A 23,806-nucleotide genomic window follows, 5' to 3' on the forward strand; every position below is an offset into this window, starting at 1 on the left:
TTTCTCTACTGTACTGGCCATGTATAACCACATCTGAGACGGTGTTTGATGCAAAATGGGTTACATTTTGATAGAATTGTATAAATGAATCCACAGAAACAGCGTGCAAAGACTGAAGAGATGTGAAAGCTAACACTGAATCCAGGATGCTGATTTCTGTGAGTTCATTGTAAGTGAGATGACACTAGAGATGACACTAGTTGTACTAGACTAGAGTTCTTCTGAATAAATCACTATTGGATGAATTCATATTTCAAACCAAGCCATGATACACAAACCATAGTAGTAGCTTGGATGAACAATAAGATAAGCCAAAATCAACCATTCTGTGGGAGAGTAGATTGAGTATGAAGCTGCTCTTTGTAGTCTTTCTGGAGTTTGTTATTTGATTCTTTTTAATTGAAAAACAAGTATGTACTGTAAATATAAGGCACCAATAACTTTTTTTCACCTTATTTTTTTCTGATTCTATTTAGTTATTTAAAATTTGATTGTCAGACAAAAATTGTTCTAGTGGAATTTTGTATCTCAGAGAGATTGGATCTCTTACAGATTAAGTAATGCATCCTGCCAACCAATGTTGTTTACAGAGTAATGGTGTTACATGGACAACTGGTAATTCCTCAACTCATGTGATGTTTTCTGGACAAAGTGATGGTTCTTTGTTGTCTTCAGTGGCAACTTCATCTACAGCAATAATATAAGTAAGGGATATGATTAATTGTGAGTACACCCCCCCCCCCATGTAGGAATGAAAGTGATTGGCTAAATCTGGACAAATGCCCTCCAACCCATGTCTGTTCTCTGATTTTCAAGGAGGGAACCTCAAATTATGCACCAGGTTTGTCCATGGAAGTGCAGCTCTATCCAGAATAAAGAAGGACATTTCTTGCACCCAAATGGTCCCCAAATCTATAGCCAGTCAGTTCTAGAATCTGTTTTCCCCTATCCAGACCTTCACATCCTCCAAACAATGAGGCAAGATTTCATTGGCATTGTATGAATAGCAACAGATGTTTATAAGTGAGTATCTGTTCTGAATCCTGATAAACCATTAATCCTGTGTTGATGAATGCCTTGCCCAACAGCTTTGCAGAGACGTTACACAGGCGTGGAGATGGAATTGAACCCTGTGGGTGTCCCACAAAGCAGGGACTGAGAGCTGGACCTCCCCCACTTATCAAAACCAAAATTGACCCAAAAGGAAGGAGAGATTCTACAAATCAATGTTTGCTATGTCAACCCCACAATATCAAGATCAACAGTGCTGATTTTCTGAGACATCAAGAAGGCCAGTATAGATATATATAAACACACACAAGTGTTTTCACTAACAGCTACAGGGAATTTGTCCACTTCCTTAAGACTAGCCATTATTATAGGAACACCATGCATGTTAATGAGATTTAGGGATGAACCTATCTTACAATTTTACTTTCTATTGCCAAAGTTGAATGAGAAATTTATTATGCTATGGAAAATGGGCAAACACACATGGCAAGCATGGTCAGTAAAATGAGCCACATAATACAAGCCTTCTCTAGGTATTTTGAATAAAGGGAAGAAAAACCACTATTGGGAAAGAACCAATAGCTAGAATAGAGAAACCAATGGTCTTTAGAGATAGGAAACATTTTAATCTGCCATTTTGTCCCATCATGTTGATTGCCATGAGAAATAGGAGGAAAAAAGGGAAAGACACAAGTATGCATTGTCATTGGGAGGCATGGATGTTTTCCTTTTCAAACGACATGAAAAAGAAATTTTGAGGAGGCTGAGAACTATTTTTCTCTGTTGTAGTAGTTTAGTAGCAGACAGCAAAACTAGCTTGGATACTAGCCGGGCCAGAGATGGACTCATTTATACATCCTTATTGTGTGGGCCCTGAAAGCTATTTTGCTTTTGGAAATGGGTTTCTTGCCATTGCAACAATAAAAATGAAAAATATGTTGTTTCCTACAAGAAAGGAGGTAAGAACATCTCTTTTTTCTCAACAGTAAAAAAAAAGGAAAGAAAAGAAAGAAAGAAAGTTCATTAAGTGTTTGTAGGACAACAGACTTTAGAAATTAGGCATTTTTAAGGAAGAGTATTGTAGATGTATAAAAGGTAAAGGTTCCCCTCACACATATGTGTTAGTCATTCCTGACTCTAGGGGGTGATGCTCATCTCCGTTTCGAAGCCGAAGAGCCAGCGCTGTCTGAAGACATCTCTGTGGTCATGTGGCCGGCATGACTAAACGCCAAAGGCACACCGAACACTGTTACCTTCCCACCAAAGGTGATCCCTATTTTTCTATTTGCATTTTTTACGTGCTTTCAAACTGCTATGTTGGCAGAAGCTGGGACAAATAACAGGAGCTCACCCCGTTATGCTGCACTGCTGAACTGCCGATCTTTCGATCAACAAGCTCAGCATCTTAGCCACAAATCTGCATAATGGTTATACATGGAAATCTTTGTATACATCCACCCTTGGAAATTAGTTCTACGGTTTGGGTAGAATATAATACAATTAACTATGTAAGAGAAGTCAGGCCAGATGACCAGTGAGTTTGCTCATTTGGTCATGGAAGGAACTTGGCAACTTCAAGATATTTTTCTTCTTTAAACCAGACAAACTGGATATCCCTTTAATTATAGGATTCTTTCAATTGCAGATGTAGGCAAATTGGTCCCTTAATCATCATAACGATTCTAAAAATCCTGACATTTAGATCAATATAAATCTTCCTAGGTCAGTGAATTGATGCAACTGCAACTTCATTTCAACCTCTTTGAGACTTCCAAATGTCCATTAAATTAATGTGACTGTTGTCAGATAGTACCATGGACCACCAGTGTAGAAAATTACCACCCACCCCTCTCCTACAGGAATGAAATATTCTAGGAAATATTAAAAAGACAGAATAGTTCCCCTAAAAGTGAAATAAAATTCTTAAAGGAAACAGAAACAAAAGACCCCAGCTCCCTGCCCCAAGCAGATATTTTGGTGCCATCTTATCTACAAGACAAAAGACTGGGCCAGTCTATCTACAAAACAAAGGACCTCAGCTCCAGGTTGATGGGATTATCCCTCAGGGCAAAGCCATTCAGCACAATAGGAAATAGCCCTTCATTGAATCACCTAGCAAGATTCAACCAAGCCTGGGACACAGACAACCTCAGCTATGACTGCATAGCCATGGCAGTCTGACTCAACCAATAAGATAAGCTCAAATTCAAAGCCCAAGAGGGGGTATAAATCTCTCTCTCTCTCTCCCATGTACTCAATTGCCCAGGACCTTAATGTGCTACTGTCCAACATTAAACCATCTTTCTGAACAGCCTCCATGTTTCCAGTGTCTTTCTCCCCACTTGGAACTGAACCCAGATGGACATTTCTTCCAACACCAGTAAAGCACATGATTTTTGCAGAACATCCCCCCCCCAAAAAAAGGTCACAATTGGTAGCCTATAGGGCCATGATGGTGAACGTATGGCACACATGCCTGAAGTGGCACGTGGAGCCATGTCACCTGGCATGCGCTATGTCACCCGTTCGTCTTCCAGGTTTTTGATGCACATCAGCTGGCCTTTGTGTGTGCAGCAGTGCTGGAAACCAGAAGAGCTGGTCTGTGAGCCAGGAATGGGTCTTCCTTGAACTTTGGAATTGGGAGGGTCCAGAAAGAAGGCAGACCAATGGGAATTCTCTCTTCTGCAGTGTCATCAGTCTCTGAGCAGAGTCTCCCTTGACTTCACCCACTGGAGGAGAGAGGTCTGTGCAGAGAAGAAGCCCAAGTTGGTTATTCAGACCAAGATCCCGCTTCCCACTTTCTCCACTTCTCTCTCCCCACAGAATTGTCTCTCCTCCTTTAGGTGAAGTCCCAAAGGACTCTGCCCAGAGACCAATGATGCTCAAGCAGGGAGAATTCGCATTAGTGCTGCCCTTCGTTCTGGCCCCTCCCATCTCAAAAGTCCGAGATAAACATTTCCTCCCGCCAATGCAGAACTGCTGATTCCTCCTTTGGGGCTGGAAGCATCTGGCCAGCTGATTGATGCATGTGCATGCACGGCAGTAACCAGAAGACTTGCTGGTCTTCATGCATGTGTGTGCTGGAAACTGGAAGTACCTTATCCAGCATGTGCATGCCCACTGGGCAGTTCCTCTCCCAGGTCATGGCGCTGACGAGCGTGCGCGCAAAGTGCTCCCTTTTTGGCACTCGATGCTGAAAAGGTTTGCCATCACTGCTATAGGGTCATCACTAGAATAGATGAGATTATGTTCAAATCCAAGAAGGAAGTGTCATTTAAAACCTCAGATATGCCCATGGAAAGCCAAATACAGTTACTGCAGGTAAGTCACTGCAGATGCCTAACAATTATCACATGTACAAATGTGAATATTTGTATGTTCCTCATAAGGTGAATCTCATTACCTTTCCAACACTGAATATTCTGCCAGATATTTTTTCAGCTAGATCATCCATGAAAAGTCTTATTATGTTAGGCACTCCATCATGTTTTAGACCATATTTTCCTATGTTTTTAAAATTAATTTTAAAACATCCTCTCTATCTAAAACCATCTGCTGCAAGCTATTATGTGACTTGGTTGTCTAGCTAAAACTCCAAAGCTGCCAAAATTAAAAAACAAAAACAAAAATTGAGCAAACAAATCTCATTAACACATTTTACAATCCCTTCTATAACTTTCCACTTAATCATGTTTTCCTTTGCAGGTGGGATTTTGTTTAAACTTGTTATCAGCGAAGCAAAACAGCATTTTTCTTTTTTCCATGCTTCATTTGCTCCCTTTCTGTTTGCATGAAGTTTCTTGCATCTGCTTAATGATAACACTGAGAAGATTTTGGACACTCATGAGCTGGAGTGAGAAAAGCATCAAAGACTTAATGTAGATGCATTTATTTGCACTGAAATAAGGTTTGCTATCATTGCATGCGCACACTGTTTCCAATCACACAGATGCTGTGTTATTTGCAGGTTATCAGAATAAACTCAAGAAAGAAATGTCGGGGCAATCTTCATGCCTTATTAGAAGTCAGTGCGCATCTGAAAGTGGTTTAAGGGTGGAGAAGCCTTTTCAGGCATAAGGTTGCCATTTTTTAATGTATCAAACTCTAGGCCAGGGGTGTCAAACTCAAGGCCCAGGGGCCGGATCTGGCCCAGGGGTGAAATCCAGCAGGTTCGGACAGGTTCTGGAGAACCAGTAGTGGAAATTTTGAGCAGTTCAGAGAACCGGCAAATACCATCTCTGACTGGCCCCAGAGTGGGGTGGGAATGGAGATTTTGCAGTATCCTTCCCCTGGAGTGGGGTGGGAATGGAGATTTTGCAGTATCTTTCCCTTGCCATGCCCACCAAGCCATGCCCACCAAGCCACAACACGCCCATCAAGCCACGCCCATAGAACCAGTAGTAAAAAAAATTGGATTTCACCACTGATCTGGCCCATGAAGTGCTAAGATATGGCCTGCAGGGCCGCCCTGGAAACAGCAAAGGACTGGCCCACGGTGCCTCTGCCAGTGAAAATAGAGCTTGGGAGGGCTGTGTGTGGTCCTCCCGAGCTCTGTTTTTGCTGCAGGAGGACATTGCAGCTGCAAATGGAACTCAGGAGCCCATTTTTGCTGGCAGAGTGCTCAGGCCTCCACTGGTGGCCCTGACATGAGTGATGTCAAGCTGACCATGCCCACACTGACCACACCTACCCTGGCTCCCCCAAGGTCAAACCCAACCCTGATGTGGCCCTCAATGAAATCGAGTTTGACACCCCTGTTCTAGGCAAACCGGACCTTTGCATCAGAGGGTTAAAGACATTAGTACCATATAGGAACTTCTGAGAACTTCACAAATCAAAATAATTCATATTTATTAAAATTTGAACAGCTGTCTAATTCTATATTCTATTGATCTGGAAATGCAGAAAGATGGTGGGTTCCTGTCCAATTATCCCTAAAAGATATTTTTCGATTAAAATATTTACGTGATTGATATTCCTAAAATGGCACTAGCACTGTTTAGTATTCAAAAACCTATGTAAGAAACAGAGATTGAAGTATGCAGTATGACCATATCTTCTCTTCCCCGATCCTTATAGAATTGGTGGGGAAGATAACGTGTGATCTGAAACTCGATACTTGAAATGCGATAATTTACACTAAACTGGAGGTGGCTACGGTTCCTTCCAGATATTCTGGAGCACAATGAGAAGGTTGAGAAGAAAAATTTTGGGCTGGAACATCTGTCCTTGCTCTATTTAATATCCATTTTTCATTAATGCTTAAAGACAGCTTGTTCCCTTTCTAAATCAGATGGTTATAAATGGGCAATCTATTATTATAATGTATTTAAATGATCATATTAATGATCATATTTTTAAAAAAAAAACAGTAGAGAAACTTTTCAGCTAACTAGGAGTGAACTGGTTTGCCCTTCAATAACTTCAGTGTCACTGATTAAAAGTGGTGGATCTTGAATACAAAGATAGATTTAAGTATGAAACAGGTTAACTTCAATTCATCCTGAAGTTCAGCTTCTGAAGCTTGGTCTTGATCAGGAACAAGGGCTTCCTTTGTTTGAGTTCATAACATCATCAATTCATTAATGTGAAAAAATTTTGCTATTCGGGACATTTTTCGGAATGGTAATATATTTCTGTATTTCCTGCAGATGTTATATTTATCTACTTATTTATCACATTTCTACACCACCATCACGAGTGCAGTATTGCAGGCTAATTCTGCCCACTGCCAGGTGTTTGATCCTGACCAGCTCAAGATTGAGTCAGCCTTCCATCCTTCCAAGACTGGTAAAATGAGGACCCAGATTGTTGGGGGATCATATGCTGACACCGTAAACCTCTTAGAGAAGGCTGTAAAACATAAGTTTAAGTGCTATTGCTAACTCACCTAAGTGACTCTGGGCAATAAAAATATAAAGATAAAAAGTAGTATAAAAGCATAAATAAGAGTTAAAACAGAGTTAAAAACAAAATTAAAAATAAGGTGTTACCAATTAAAAATGTAGGGTGTTTCTGTTTCTGTTTAGTACTTTCCTACTTCTAATTCCTATTGCTAATATTAAGCATGTCTATAGCTATAGCACTTACTTATATACCTCTTCACAGTGCTTTACAGCCCTCTCTAAATGGTTTACAGAGTCAGCATATTGCCCCCAACAATCTGGGTTCTCCTTTTACTGACCTTGAAAGTATGCAAGGCTGTAATTCATGAGAAGACTTCATGAATGTAACAACGAGAATAAACTTTGTCACATGAATGTGATGAAAGTTCTCACATAAATATGATGAGAAGAATAAACATGAGGAGGCAAATAAAGTGACAAGACAATGAAGACAAATTCTGAACTGTCTTTAGTGCACAAATCTAATTTTAATGGGGTGGTGGCAGTAGATGGTAAGGTACATCACTTCACTTTCCTTAAAAGATAACAAGCCAGCTCTGCTGTGGTGACCCTACCTGCTTAACATTTGCATGGGACTCTCTGAACCCCTTAAAATATATAACATAAAATATATGTCACAACACATTTGTTAACCTTTAATGCATAAAAAACCCACCTCTTTTTGCGTTTGATGTTATTAGGCTATATCCAGTGGTGGGTTTCAAATAATTTAAGAACTGGTTCTTTGCCCTAATGATTTCTTCCAACAACCAGTTCAACAAACTGCTTAGAAAGTTAACAACCGGTTCTCCCGAAGTGGTGCGAACTGGCTGAATCCCATCACTGGCTATATCTCATGCTTTTAAAATATTTTTAGCTTGTACCTACACTAATTTACAAAGGAAGACAGGCTTGATAGAATTCAATTCACACCTATAATTCTAAAACACATATACTAAGTACCCATTTTTCTGCTTATGAAACACTAACAATCTCAGGTATATGTGCTCATAGCTTCTCACATAAGGGGGGAAAGCATTAACAAAGCTGCAAGTTATTTAATACACTGGGGAATATATGTGTGTATGCATAAAGCCACTTAAAAACCTACAATTCATCTTTTAGCAATTTTAAAATATGGTAGTCTGTACCATATAATTTGATTATGGACTATCTAATCCATCAAATGTTGAAGACTGAATTCAGTGGGAGTAATGAAAATAAGAACACTTATATAACATTAATTTCAACAACACCATAACTGATGATGTTCCCATCGCTGGCTTGTGTACGTTGTCATAATGTTTGAACATACAATATTCAAGCAACTTTTTATTAGCAATTTGCCTTCATTCCTATTAGCTTTGTTAATAATTCTGAAATAACTTTAGCTTGAAGTAAGACCTAACTGTGATTATAGTAGACCCAAGAAATTAGGAGATTTAATTCATTATGTTTACAGTTCAACTGATTTAACAGGTTTATTTTAAACACAGTAAAATTCTTTATGCTTTGCATTTTCAGGTTGGTTTTCTTTTAAACATGGTATAGGATTGGTTAAAGTTAGAAATAGTTTCCTGATCTCTGCAGTCCAAAGAGATCAGATGGAATGATGCATTTATAGCCCAATGTTTTAATATGTGTGGATGTGACTTGGGTGGAGATGTCAAGTGGAGACAAAGGATAAGGATATGGCTGTGATGAGATACATAAGGCTGCATTGCTACCTCTGCTAAATACATACATCTGAAAATAAAGGCAAAAATTACAGAATACCACCTCAATAAGCTTATGACAAAGCTGTACATAATTGGATCATATGGCCACAATAGACAGATAAATAAGTGGAAATATATAGGAAGGACCTACAATAGAGTTTTTCTTAGTATTCCATAAATATTAAAGATTCTCTCTCTCTCTCTCTCTCTCTCTCTCTCTCTCTCTCTCTCTCTCTCTCTCTCTCTGTCTCTGTCTCTGTCTCTGTCTCTGTCTCTATCTGTATCTGTCTCTCTCTCTCTTAGTCTCCCCCCATTCTCTAACATTAAATGGTTCAAGAAACCAGAGACAGAGAACTGTTGAATAAAATAATTGCATAGCCTGTTGCCCAATCCAAGATCCAGTCTTAGACTGGCCCTTGCATTATATTACAGAGTCACGAACCTTACTAGAGTGTCTCTGGAGCAGATGGAGCCTATCTGGGAGATGACAGCTTGATCCATATCTCTTTCACATCTCTTTAGGAACATTTTTATGTACTGGAGATTTTTTTAAAAGTTGTTTTTGTTTGTTTTGATCAACGGTGCTCTACTTTATAGGCTCAGCTAAACAATTGATTTGATTGTGTTTATATACTGATAAGTAAATATGTCACTCATTGCATTGAACAGCTGAGAAGTTGGTATGTCACCAGAGAAATTGTCTAGAATGTATAAAGGTACTATTTATTTTGGAATTGTGAATAACATGAAGGGACATTTTATCACGTTTGATGGACGTGTAAGAAAGCTAGAAAGTTTTGGATACAAATACAGAAACTAACTCAGAGGATCTTAAAGATGCAGTTGCAACCAGAGGCTTTTCTTCTGGTATTGGTGGATAAACAGCTGGAAAAAACATCATGGAATTTTATGTTTATATATGAGAACAGTTGTGAGGTGATTATATACCCCAAAGTGGAAAGTGTTACTCACAATGGAGCAATGGTTGGTGGAGATTATGGAACTTGCAGAGATGACTAATCTGACTTCCTTGATTAGAGAAAATATTGATTAGAGAAATCAATATTTCTCTAATCAATCTAAACTTCCTTGATTAGAGAAAAAAAGAGGGCTGTGAAAATATTTACAGACCCCTCACATCCTGGACACAAACTGTTTCAACTCCTACCCTCAAAACGAAGCTATAGAGCAATGCACATCAGAACAACTAAATACAAGAACAGTTTTTTCCTGAATGCTATCACTCTGCTAAACAAATAATTCCCTCAACACTGTCAAACTATTTATTAAGTCTGCACTACTATTAATCTTCTCATCATTCCCACCACCCATCTCCTTCCACTTATAACTGTATGACTGTAATTTTGTTGCTTGTATCATTTGTACCCTACGACTATCATTAAGTGTTTTACCTTATGATTCTTGATGAACGTATCTTTTCTTTTATGTACACTGAGAGCATATGCACCAAGACAAATTCCTTGTGTGTCCAATCACACTTGGCCAATAAAAAATTCTATTCTATAAAAAATTCTATTCTATATCTACATTTATTGCTGACTGGAAATCACTTATAGACTTTTTGTGTGGAACACAAACAAATAAATTCACAATTTATGGTTTTGATGATTAGAAAAACTAGATAATAGAAAAAGAGAGGTTTTATGTAACCATAGAGTAAGAGGTAATTTTATATTTGTACTTGTAATTGCTATAAAATAAGTTCTTTTAGATCTTATCATTCTTTCTTTTTACACTATTAGCTTTTTGATTTCCTTTTTCTCTTTCTTTCTTTCATTAACCTTATAGTAGATCTTGTTAGCTTTTATCTCCCATTTAAAATTCTTGATAAAAAATATAGGGAAAAAAAGAACATCTGAGAACCTGTAGATGTCAATATGTCATGGTTGATAGTTGCAAGCTTCAATAACTAAGCTCACTATGAATTATGTATATACATCTTTTCATTCTCTTTTTGAAGATGGGGGCAACAAATCCCAGTCTTATGGATAAGAAGACAAACCCTGAATGAATGAACCTAAATATGAGTTCATACTGATGCCTGCAGTGATCAAATGTGTCAAAAGATACGTTCCATGTTTGAATGAGTCGTTGCAGATTAAGTATCACAGATATCAGCATTTCTTTTGAGACCTTTCCCAATTTCTTTAAAAAGTATGTGTATATGTTGCTCACTTAGTTAGGACACCAATTGTAGGAGATGACCAGGCTGAGCCTGAGGGAGGCGTCAAATGCACCATCACTTTGGAGTCTCTATGCTCCTATGTTGAGCCCCCCTTGAAGTCTGTTGACTCTTTTCTGCTGCCAATTTGCCTTGACCATTAATAGTTCAGTTTCTTGTGTATAGATAGCATGAAATAAATGTGTAGTACTTTTGAACTCTATCTGGGTTCCTGACTTCTTGTACCTGTATTCGTAGGTTATTGGAATAGCAGGGTCCTTGGTGCTCTCTGAGTTTGTTTTCTTGCAGACTTTTCATTACCAAACTAAGTAACATCATCAGTGCTAGAAGGGAGGGGGTTTGCTCTCATTTTTACATACTAGTGGCTTGCCCTGTCAATGTTGGCAGGACCAGTCTTGATTCCTTAATTAGGCTGTTGTTTACCACTAGCTTGTTTCTCTGCATTGGTAATTCCTTGATTGGGGTATTGTTTAGTTGTTGATGATTGATCTAGTATTAATCTTGGTGTTAATCCCTATTCGTCTGAGTCTTGATTGCAGAACTCAAAGTTAGTACAATTGGAACAACAATTCTGAATTCCTTACAAGACTGAGGGAGGTGCTGTTGCTCTTTGACTCTAAGAATGGGATTTGAGTTTTATGCAGAGACCGAGAAGACACCACAGATTTGTTTTACTCCCTTTCACAGACACATAGTAAGAATTCTCACTCAGCCTCCCCCCCTCACTTTTTTAAAAATGGTGAAACTGATTAAGAATGCAAGTGGGTGGATCTACATGGGGCTCCCCTTGAAGAGCACTCGGAGGCTCCAACTGGTCCAGAATGCAGCCGCATGGGTAATTATGGGTGCAACTCGTTGCGCCCATGTAACACCTCTCCTGCATGAGCTGCACTGGCTCCCAGTGGTCTTCTGGGTACGATTCAAGGTGTTAGTTACCACCTTTAAAGCGCTCCATGGCTCAGGACCTGGGTACCTACGAGACCGCCTTCTGCCACCGATAGCCTCCCACCGACCAGTTCGCTCCCACAGAGAGGGACTCCTCAGGGTGCCGTCAGCCAAATTATGTCGGCTAGCGACACCCAGGGGGAGAGCCTTCTCTGGGAGCCCCTGCCCTTTGGAATGAACTGCCCCCAGACATACGCAAGATCTTTGACCTCCGAGTTTTCCGCTGTGCTCTTAAGACCCTGCTCTTCCAACAGGCAGGGCTAGCTTCATAATTGAGTTTTAAATTCGGAGTTCTTAAATTTTGAGTTTTTTTAGTTAATTGGCCTTAAATGTAATATTTTTAATAATTTTTAAATTTAAATCATGATATTTGTACTGTGTTTTTACCTGGCTGTACACCGCCCCAAGTTCTTCGGGAGAGGGGCGGTATAGAAATAAAATTATCCTTATCCTTATCCTTATTCTTACTGGAAGGATACTGCTAGTCAGAATGAGGATGAATTTTAACATCAGTCTAAAATATGTACAGACTTGTTTGGTTTTGGCTTTGAGCAATTACATTCATCATTGTGGATCAGTGATATCTGTGAATGAAGCCATTATGACTTACTGAAAAACCCATGGTGGAAAATAATGTACTCAAAATATGAAAGGCAAATTGTTATTTTGAATGACAAAATAGTCATTCATGAAGCTGTCAGGCCGCATGTATGTTATACATCTACCACCATAGATCATTGTGATTATAGAGTCATAAACTGAATGTGGTATTTAATCCACTGAATCCTCATTCTTGTCCAGTATAGGACCCAAAATAAAGCATCCCTAACTGGTGGCTATCCAGTCTCTGTTTGGAACCATTAAGTTGTTTTCTCTAGGAAACTGATTCCACTATCAAACTTAGTCTATGGTTAAGTCTGTGTGGTGTATGATGCTCCTTTAATAGAACCTTTGGCTCAAGTCTTCCTGCACATTTGAAGTTGAAAGCAATGAGGTTAAAATGGGACAGGCTAAAATATGAAGTTCTTCCACCAACATCCCCAAGCATGCAATTCATAAAAAGACCACACATTGAACACATAGAGTAGTGGTCATGATGTTGGCCTGAGGTTTAAGATTAGACTTAAAATTCAAGTCCACTGTCAGTCCAGAAAAATCACTAGGTAGTTTTAAGCCAGTGATTACAGCCCCGGGGGATTTATGAGAAAATATTCAAGGATAGAGTATGATTTTCTGGAAGAAAACTGGGACAAAAATCCCACCTCTTTTTAGCTGACGTATTGTTAAATCAGAGTTTCTAGCGATACTAGAGATTCAGGCTTAGCTATGAATAAAAATCCTTTGCGGATTTTCTCACTAGACTTGGGAAGAAGAGACCATGCTTTTGCAGGACCTTGGAAAACCAACTGCATAGATGAGCTGAGAACTGAGATACAGCCACTATTATATCACTCCTGATTACAGTTTAGGACAGTAAGGACCTTGCAGAACATGGAACTAAACTGAAATTTTAACTTAATGTCGCAAATTACCATTTGCATCCTGTTGCTATTTGTTATGTCCTTATAAGGACATCCGCCCGGATTGGCTGCCAGCCATCGGGCGGGAAAGTTTGAGTCGCTGTCAGGGGCGGTGCGACTGCCGGAGCGAATATAAGGAGAGCTCCGGCAGCGCACAGTCAGTCTTGCTACTGTTTCTTGTTCTCAATAAAGTTACTAATGTAACGAGCTGGTCGCGTCTTCCATTCCTGCGCCGCCTTTTCGCCACCCATGGCCTACCGGATGTGCTGGTCTCCGACAACGGCCCCCAACTCACATCCCTGGCCATGGAGGCGTTCCTGGCAGGACTGGGCATCCGCCATGCCCTGTCCGCCCCGTACAGGCCAGCTGGGAACGGACAAGCGGAACGGATGGTGAGGCTCACCAAGGAGGCACTCACCAAGATGGGCACGGGCGACTGGCAGGAAAGAATAGACAACTTCCTCCTCACCCAGCACATCACGCCGCATGCCACCACCCACAAGAGCCCGGCCGAACTGTTGATGGGCAGAAGGTTGAGGTCACCACTGGACCGGCTGCACCCACAATACAGCCCAGAAGTGACCGCAACGGCCAGCCGCCCGCTTCGCGCCTTCAGCAAAGGAGATTCGATTTTCGCACTGAATTTCCACGGCTCCCCTAAGTGGCTGAAGGGGAAGATAGACAGCACAACCGGCCCAAGATCCTACACCGTGGAGCTGGAAGATGGACAGGTCTGTAGACGTCACATCGACCAGCTCCGGAAAAGGTGGGGGGGAGTGCAAGAAAACCAGCCTGACGGGGGAGGCCTACAACACCCCGACGAGGTAGGCCTGCAACACCCCTGCGAGGTAGGCCTGCAACACCCCGGCGAGGAAGGCCTACGACACCCCTGCGAGGTAGGCCTACGACACCCCGACAAGGTAGGCCTACCACACCCCGGCGAGGCAGACCACCACCACCCCGACGAGGCCGGCCAAGCACACTACCAGGCGCTGACACAACGGCAGTCCGGAGCGGTAGACCGGGGTCAGCCGAATGGAGGGTGGCAACACCAACCCAGCGAGGTGGGCACCCGGCACGACAGGGCGAGAGACCGCCATCACAGCACACGAGTAGACCGGGACCTGCCCAGAGGGGAAGCACCACACCCCGCCAGCGAAGGCAACCCACATCAGCCCTGCCAGGGAGACCTCCACTCCAGGCGAGTAGACCGGGGACCATCGGAGATGGGCACACCGCAGCCCATGGGCAAGGGTGGCACACGACTCCCCGGCGAGAGGGATCCCCGTCCAGCACAGAAGACAACCCGGCAACAACAACAACCCAGCCCAGATGACTCCAGCCACCAACCTGCGGTAGACCAGGGACTAGGGCGAAGGGAAAGCCGACAACAACCCGGCCAGGGAGGCCTGCGCCACCCCGACAGGGGAGACCGCCACCAACCCGCGGAGGTAGCCCCGCAACGACAGCCCGACCAGGGCGACCACTACCGACCTGACGGGGGAGGCCAACACCAGCCCGGCCAAGGAGACCTGCGCCACCCCTGCGAGGTCGGACACCACAACCCGAACCAACACCATCCACAGCTGGCAGACCGGACCCGAGGGTACCGATCCGAACCACCCACCAGGCAACAACGAGCCGAACCGCGACCGAACCGCAGCGCCCGGGAGACCGGGGAAGAGCAAGTGACAGCCGGTGACTTACCAAGACTCAGACGCTCTTCCCGGGTCGGAACCGAGCAGCATCAATGAGGCGAGAGATCCACAGGCCAGGAGGAAGACCACCAGAACCAGCCATCCAGGGCCTGCGGTCCGGCCGGAGGCGCTGAGGGTGACCCCGCACACTCGCCAGCCGAACCGAGCCCGGTTCCGGGGAAGGAACCAGAAGACGGAGGAGCCCCGTCCGTCCAGGGCGGGGACGAGGAAGAAGTGAGACTGCGCAGGTCAACTAGGGCGCTGAGGCGTCCTACGTACCTGCGGGACTACGTGACGTTTATAAATGAACTTTGAAATTTTTTTCGGACTAAGGGGGGAGGAGTGTTATGTCCTTATAAGGACATCCGCCCGGATTGGCTGCCAGCCATCGGGCGGGAAAGTTTGAGTCGCTGTCAGGGGCGGTGCAACTGCCGGAGCGAATATAAGGAGAGCTCCGGCAGCGCACAGTCAGTCTTGCTACTGTTTGTTGTTCTCAATAAAGTTACTAATGTAACGAGCTGGTCGCGTCTTCCATTCCTGCGCCGATCTAACACTATTACTGATGAAACCCACCCAAAGCTGCAGCATTTCTTTTTTCTCTGACATTGTAAGATGAAGTTACTTTTTTTCTTTACTTTTTTAGGGAACAAATGGGTGAAGGTCTCTTTATTCTTTTATCATCTCCCCTTAGCCATTGAAAAGAATCTTAACTGACAAGGCATCCTGGAAGTGACTTCCCATCGTTTCCAACCTGAAATTATCCTCTTTGGTTCTCTTGACAGCTGAGGCTTAAACAGCCCCCTATTTTGTCTCACTTCTTGTCCTTTGTTCCTGCTGAGATATTGCTATGGCTAATAGTGTGACACTCAGCCAGTGTGGAAATGTCTGTCCGCAAGTCTTTGACAAGCATTCAGGAACTACCATATATAATGATGCTTTGTTATCATATTTCCCCCTCTTCCTTTTCCCTTTTCACACTTTCAAACACCCACAAGAGACAAATAGCTTAATGATCAGCTTATAAAGTAATGTTTTGGAACTGAATCAGCAGGAAAATGAATGTGATAAGGGATGCAGTTAAATGAATCTCCCCAGCAATGGCATAAAGAGCATAATTTCCTGGCTATTTGTCATGGTGACAAGGGCAGAATCAGACTGCAGGCTCTCGAACGCCTAGCTTAACGGAATGGAACACAACTGGGGCTTTGAAGAGTGATACCAACCAAAGGCTTGAAATGATGCTTCCCCCATTCAGGCCCACACTTCGCAGGTAGTCAGCATTTTCTTGCCTTCATCCTGCTTCCTGAAGCAGATTGCTGCAGTCTGTGGTGTGTTAAGAATGAACAGAGTGAGGGCTAAATAAAAGCATTCCCTCAAATTGAGTGAAAAGAACTGATTGAATGACAGCCAAATGCAACCTCAAGGCAGGTATGGATCTCCACAGAGTGTTTGCTTGGCTTATGCCCAATAATTTCCATGACATGCAAATGTATGTATTAGGCATTATTACTCAAAAAAAAAAGTGCAAACTGCTAGACCATATGTTCATGAGAAAATATATGCTAATGGGACTGCAGTCAATGTCATGAAAGTAAATATCTAATTACACACAATGAGATTTCTCCATTTTGCCATTCCCCCTGTGCTGCTCATCTATCCATCCATTTGGCCCCAGAACATATTTGAGGTCACACATGGAGTAGAATTGATTCTCGGATGCCTTTTTTTCCCCCCCACTGGCAAAGCCATCGTCTAATAAATTTAGCACGGAGACCAATCCATCATGCATTTCAAATTGCCTCCCAGGTACAAAACATAATCCCGATGTCACTGAGATGTCCTGTGTCAACACCAGGGGAAATAAATTCAAGTAGGCTTGTGGCCTGTCAGAGTTGAGTTTTTCTGGCCAGATGGAAAGAAATTAGTTTTGGCATATTATTTCCTGCAGTGAGTTGGAGATAGTCCTCAGATTTTCTGATGGTGAATCTGAAGCTCTTAAGGAGCATAGATACAATAAGTGGTTTTCCTACTCTAAAGTATAGTATATTCCCTTACTAGAGCTATTCCTAGTAAAAAGAACTAATCACTTCATAATCACATTGCTCTTATCTAAAATACAGTAGGAAGCACTTCAGTATCACTTTTTCTTAATGCAACTATGCTTTGATACGTCTCTCTTCATCTGACAAAAGGATTTGAAGCTTGAAAGTAACAGGCATGAATGACATTCATACAATATGTGCGCAACTATATTTAACTTCTGAGCATATGGTAGTGCAGTGGTTAGAATGCAGTGCTGCACCAGGCTACTTCTGCTGCCATGCCTGTTGCATGGGTTGGTTCTGTCTCTCTCTGTGTGGTTGATTTGGATTCTGAGTGGTTCGTTGGCTTGTTGTAGGTCGATGTGTCTGTTGATGGAATTGCTTGTTGAGTGCCAGGCTTCAATGAACTCACGAGCATGGTGGGTGGTAGCATGGCTGATAATTTTTGTGTTGCTCCAATCTAACTGGTACTGACTACCTACCCACTACCTACCCAAGTGGGTAGAGATCAAAGATTTAGGATCATAGCGTTAGACTGCCAGCTAGTGTTCGTGGATCCTGGTTTTTAATTGACGTGATGTTTGTCAATCAAGTGCTACAGCATTTTTTCCCTTTTTCACTGGAAACCAAGTGCAATCCACTGCTTTAAAGTCCCAGAGGAAAAAAATAAAGGAAGGAAGAGTTCATGGTCACCATAAAGCTTACTTTCTATGGTCTTTCACTTGAAAACCAGTACTGTAGCTTTTCCAAATATTTTATCTGCATTGTAAGCAAAGACTTCACCTCTCTGGAGAGCTGTTAAAGCTATACAAACAGGAATGTGGCAACTGTATTTTTGAATGAAGAATCTAGATGCTCTATGTATGCTGCCTGAGCCAAAGCCAACTCTTGATCTTTAAAAATCTACTTTGAAAGAAAAGGATGATGGGTGCAATGGTATTCTCTGTAAAAGTAACTAATATGCTGTAGAATGCCCACCCAAACACAGTTCTGAAATGGCTCACAATAAACACCATCTAATTCAGCAGTTATAAACATACCCTCAATCAATTGGCTATTGTATTTTTGCAAGAAAAAATACCAGTTTTAGTGGCAAGTTCTGAATGAAAATAAATTATTGGATACAAGGTTTAGTTAATTAACACCTATGGTTGTTTTTTTTACTGTCATCTACTACAAAAATTTTTAGAAATTAAATCTATTTAAAAATCACTTAAGCAATTGTCAGTTCTTTCCCTTTTATAACAGATTGCTCAGTTATAGGAAACAAGCTGTCTAGGTAAATTTGGAACTGTCATACATTGAAATCTGCTTGTTTGGATCAGAAGAGACACAGACAATCTAGCCCAGATGAATGTTGCAGATTGATTCATCTCCTTTTTCCACACACACACACCCCACTCTTCAGATTGGGGCTTCTACAATCCTCTGATTTTCTTCCTTTTAAAGTCATTCCTTCCTTTTCCCTCATGTATATTATGTACCCAACCCATGTAGGTCTTTTTACTTGTGACTGATTCTCTTGCGTGTCTTAAGACCATCCTTTTTGTTAGCTTTAGGAGCCACTGCAGTTCTAGACACAGAGGTGAGGTCAGGAACTTGCTAACCTACTAGGGCTTCCCACCTGTACAGAAGAAGTTCTTATTTTTCCAGGGCTATCTATTTGCTTTTGTTTCTGATCAGGGCTTTGCTTCAAAGCACTTGAGTAAAGAGTGCGTGTAAATTACCCAAAGTGCATATTTACCTTGCTCTGAAGATAGCTATAAGAGAAGAGGCATAGCATCAATAATACTATGTAAGATTACTAGAACCAAACCCAATTATTACCCAAGATGAGACAGAAACAGCATAGGAAATAAAGCAAAACTCACAAAGATGAAAGCAGTGGTGTCCATTAAAAACTTTGTAGAACAAAATTTTAACTTTTCACTTAAAGGATGATATGAAAACGTCACATGTGATAGGGTTCTCATCCTAACAATACAACTTTATCTACAAAAAATAAAAAATAAAATCACACTTTCTTTCTTAGCCAACTCATTCTTCTTGCATTATTCTTTCCTGAGGTTTTATAATATCACTTAGTTTACTAATACAAGGAGGGCATAATCATAGTGTTCCTTTCAGAGTCAGATTATATGAAGAAAATGCAGTGGAGATGCTGACTTCTTACTATGGTCTGTGTATGGAGTTATCTCACCTGTTGGGGAGAAAAGCATCTGTTACACAAGAGCTGACAATTCATCAATCATGCTATGTGTAATTTTCCTTCTCCTAGATCTGTTCTGGCTTGCTGCTTTATCTTTCAAAATATTGGTTCCTCTTGAGCATTCACTCCAAGTATAATGGGTGGATAAGAAGAGGCCATGCATGTAAGTTCTGTTCCTGCAGATAGTGGGTAACAGAAGTACTTGGTGTTCCATCATCTCATTCATGTACCAACAATGCCGAGGATGGCAGATTTTAGAGAAGGGGGGGGGAAGCAAAACCTCTGAGAAAGTCCCAGTGAGAGCTGCATATAGGTTTTAAACAAGATAAATGAATGTGCCAGAGCAATGCAAGTTTGATTATATTTAAATTCAATTTTACTTGAAGGGAGATTAGTTTTGAGACTTGCTTGTTGAAGGAGAAAAACACAATCCTCTTTTTCTGTTATATCAGTAAGATAAATCTGTGCAAAAAAAAAAAACAACAAAAAAAAAAAAACACCAGGAGTTGGGAGCTTTTGTAAGGTTTGGTTGAGTTTTTGCTTTTGCATTTAAGACACATTTAGAAAGCACCACATGGAGCACAGATTTGTAACAAATGCCAGATAATGGAACTCAGTGTCCACCAGACCACTGGTACCGGTTTTGTATAATCTTCCCCTGCATTTCTTGCATTGAAGCTAAAGTCAATCTGGTTTCCGTAACTACTGCTGATTTGTTTCTTGCATGGGATTACCAAGATCAGTATCTCAAGCTTCTTTTAATCCATACAGTGGATCCCCTATTAGTAATTGTGGTAATAACTCATAGATTTTTGCAATTGTTCATTTTTGGTGGTTCTAAGCATTGGAGTATTAAATTCTTGAAATTAGTATAAGGCCATATTTTAGAAGTCTAACATTTCTATTGCCCGGAGGGAATTTGATACCAAAGAAGCCATAGTAGCTTGATACATATTTGTAACCTTATCTTTATTGAGAGATTGGTATTGGTTTTGTGACAAAATCTAAACTAGGATCATATTCAGAAATTTGGAAGTGCAAATAAATTTGTGTTGCAAGGCATATTCTGAATTCATTTGGAAATACATTTTCCCCTCAGTCAATTGATTTGATAAAGAAACTGAAGACCATCTAGGCTACCTTACAACTCAAAGACTACTTGATTTTGGTCTGGGCATAGTACTTTGCAAATTCTATTCTATTGCTTAGTGCAGTAAATGAATTCAGTCATAGGAAAAGTATTTACAATCAGGTTTGCCTTTATAGCACCGTTTAGAATACAGGAAGGTGCTACTGTAATAGATCAGACAATTCAAAATAAGCAAGCAAGGCAGAAGGTTAGAAGTGTCAGTGTGAGTTATCTCACCTATGATGGTGCAACTAACAGAATATTTTATTTGAAGAAAAGAGCTTATGCTTCCTTAACGACTGCATTATTTTAATTCCAAGAATGCAATGATTAACCCACAGAAATAACAAGGACAGGACTCCTCATGAGATGGGAAGCATCTTACAAGGGCTTGTAAAAATGAGTTTGACCAAACTATGATGAGTTTGATCAAAAGGGCTTTGAATTAAATCCTGTGGGAGCTGGAGATGAAAACCTTGAAGTAAGAACTCCCAGAAAAAGATTTGGGCACTTTAGAAGGATGCAGTATGCTGTATTGGTCCCTATTAAACTACTCAATAAAACAAGCAGAAAAAAATATTGGCCTTTTTTTGTTTATTCAGTAACTCTGAGATTGTGAGAACTAAAGCCCAGCTAGGTAGTAGAAATCTAGACAATTTTGGATGATGTACAGAAATCTAAGTAGGGCTGGATCTTAGGAATGAGAGCCGTGGTGGCACAGTGGTTAGAATTCAGTATTGCAGGCTAATTCTGCCTACTGCCAGGAGTTCAATCCTGACCAGCTCAAAGTTGATTCAGCCTTCCATCCTTCCGAGGTGGGTAAAATGAGGACCCAGATTGTTGGGAGCAATATGCTGACTCTGTAAACTGCTTAGAGAGGGCTGTAAACCACTATGAAGTGATATAGAAGTCTAAGTGCTATTGCTATTGCTAATGAATCCCGTAAGAATTACCACGGCTAAAGGGAAGTTCAACTCAATTTGAGGTAGTTATTACCTTTTAATGGAAAATAATCAGGATAGGCTTTAACTCTTGGTATTGGAAGAAATGTGTGACTTAATAGGTATAGTGGGGTGTAGTCATACCTGTAGTGGGATAACTTTCATGATTGGAGAGCAGAAGTAGAAAGTTACAATTTGTTCAAAATGAACAGAAGAAATAAAAGGGGAAAGGAATTGCCCTGTATGTTAAACTATCTGTACCTGTTCAGAAATTCAGTAAATGAATTTGGCAGTAGCAAAGAGTATTTCTGTTAAAATAAATGGAAGCATAAGGAAAACACCACCTAAGACTTTTTCTGAGGTTGGCAAAGGATGTTGAAAACAATACAAATGGTCCTGAACACATTGTCTCCAACAACTAACATCCAAATAAGCAGGAAAGCACATCAGATAAATAATCAAGGAAAAAATAATATGAAAGGATTATGAAAGAAAGAAAAAAACATCTCCACCAAGATTAGCAGGACAAGCTACTACCCACAAATAGCCAGCAAATTCCACTCTCCCATGTACTGATGCTATTACTTAGCCTTGTAATGAAATGACTGTAGGGAAATTCTTCATTAGGATATAAAAATCATAAACAAAGGTATCAAGTGGAGGATACTTGGCTTAATGACAGTTCTTGAGAAATAGATCTTGAAATAATAACTGATTACAGAGATTAATCAGTTAGCTTTGAAGAATGGGTTCACTTCAACTAATTTTTGAACAAAGCATATCCCTTAAAACTGCTTTCTAAGTATCATTGTCCTCTTCCTTCCAAGAACTAAGGGAAGTAATCATGTTGCTTCCTCTTGTATTGATTTAAAGCATCTTTCATTCTTTTCCTGAAGAGCTTGTGCTATGACAGTACCTGAGATTAACCTTTTTTGTTAAGCATTGCAGGAGCAGGCTGAGAGGACTGAAAATTATCCAGGCTAGAAAGACCTAAGGTCTGCTTCAAGCAGCTTGAAATCCCCTAGGCTTCCTTGGTGAACAGTCCTGGGGAGGCCATTGTTACAGAGGAACTGTCATAGGTCTCATCCTAACTTCAATTGACTGAAGATAAACAAAACATTCCATTTGTATCTCCAGAACTGTATAGTGAGTACCATGAATCCAAAATAATACTTACTAAAGTGCTTCCAGATTAGGCAGCTTTAGTTTGTTTCAGAAGTGTAGACAGTCCAGAAAGTATCTTGGAAGAACTGAGTCAGTGCTGGAGAAGTCATCAGTAAGCTGTTCCCTGCAGCATTAACTCTAGATCAGGGCTGTCAAGCTCCCGGCCTGTGTGCCAGATGCATCATGTGCTAGCCACACCATGCCTGGTTTAGTGAAGGGGAAAAAGGTCCCTATATGTCATTTGATGCCGCCGTGACAACATGAGTTTGACACCCCTGCTCTAGATGGTTTGAAGCCACTTCAGTTGCATCACATTGCCTCCACAGACTGAATCCAATCTACCTTGCTTCTACCACTACCATTCTAGTGATTAGAAACTGAATTTGATTCAGCAGTGTGATGTCTCTGCAAATAAAGCAAATTTTAATTGCATCAACAGTGACATTGTTTTCAAATCCTGGGAATTAACAATTCCATTTTGCTTTATGCTGATCAGATTCCAAACCAGTTTTTAAGAAAGATTAAGAGAAACCAGAATGTGTACGAAGAGGGGCAACAAAAATAATTCAGGACTGGAAACTTGAGTGATAAGAACTGAGTTTGTTTAGTCTTAACAGAGATAGCTGTTAAGAGATATGGAAGATCACCAAAACCCAACAGCTATTCTTGAAAGCATGCCATATTCTTGTATGCTTTTCAGAGGCAATATGAGAATGGGGAATGCTCTTGTGTGGCATCCAGACCCTTCAGAAGTTATGCAAGAATAGGGCATGCTTTTGAACAGTTTTTGGAGGCTGCAGAGGCAGTGAAGAACATTCTCTAAAGCCACTTCAAGCGTGAAGCCCTCGGGTGGCCTGGGTAGACCACAGGGGCCTCTCAACAGAAAGAGACCACAGCCTGAAGTAAGTGGCGTCTGGCAGATCCTGAGGAGCACTGAGCCATGGTGGCAAACATGCCATTCCCCAAGACTTTTGAGTGGTACTGATGGTGCTAGGGCTGAAATCAAAACCTGGGCCTCAACTTCAAGCCCATCCTTGGGGATGTTGCTCAGTGCTGGCCTCAGTGTTCAGGGTGGCCTAGATGATGAGGAGATAGACAATTATTTCTCTTTTGTTTGGGGAAAGTGTAGTTAGGCACTTTCTGAGCACTTAAAACCCCAAAAGTTTTGCCATTACTAGACAGTTTTCTCCCTGGAATGTTTCAATTTGAATTCTTGTACTAAGTGGGAGGTAGCATTCATTACCCTAACTGGCCCCTTCCAATTTTATTTTTGTAATCCTTGCTGAGTCTTAAAGACTAATTGAATAACTTCCCTTTATCTTTTCTTTTGCCAGGTATTCAT

Source organism: Pantherophis guttatus, chromosome 1 (assembly GCF_059756535.1).
Source record: "Pantherophis guttatus breed Tessera chromosome 1, ASM5975653v1, whole genome shotgun sequence".
NCBI classification, from domain to species: Eukaryota; Metazoa; Chordata; class Lepidosauria; order Squamata; family Colubridae; genus Pantherophis; species Pantherophis guttatus.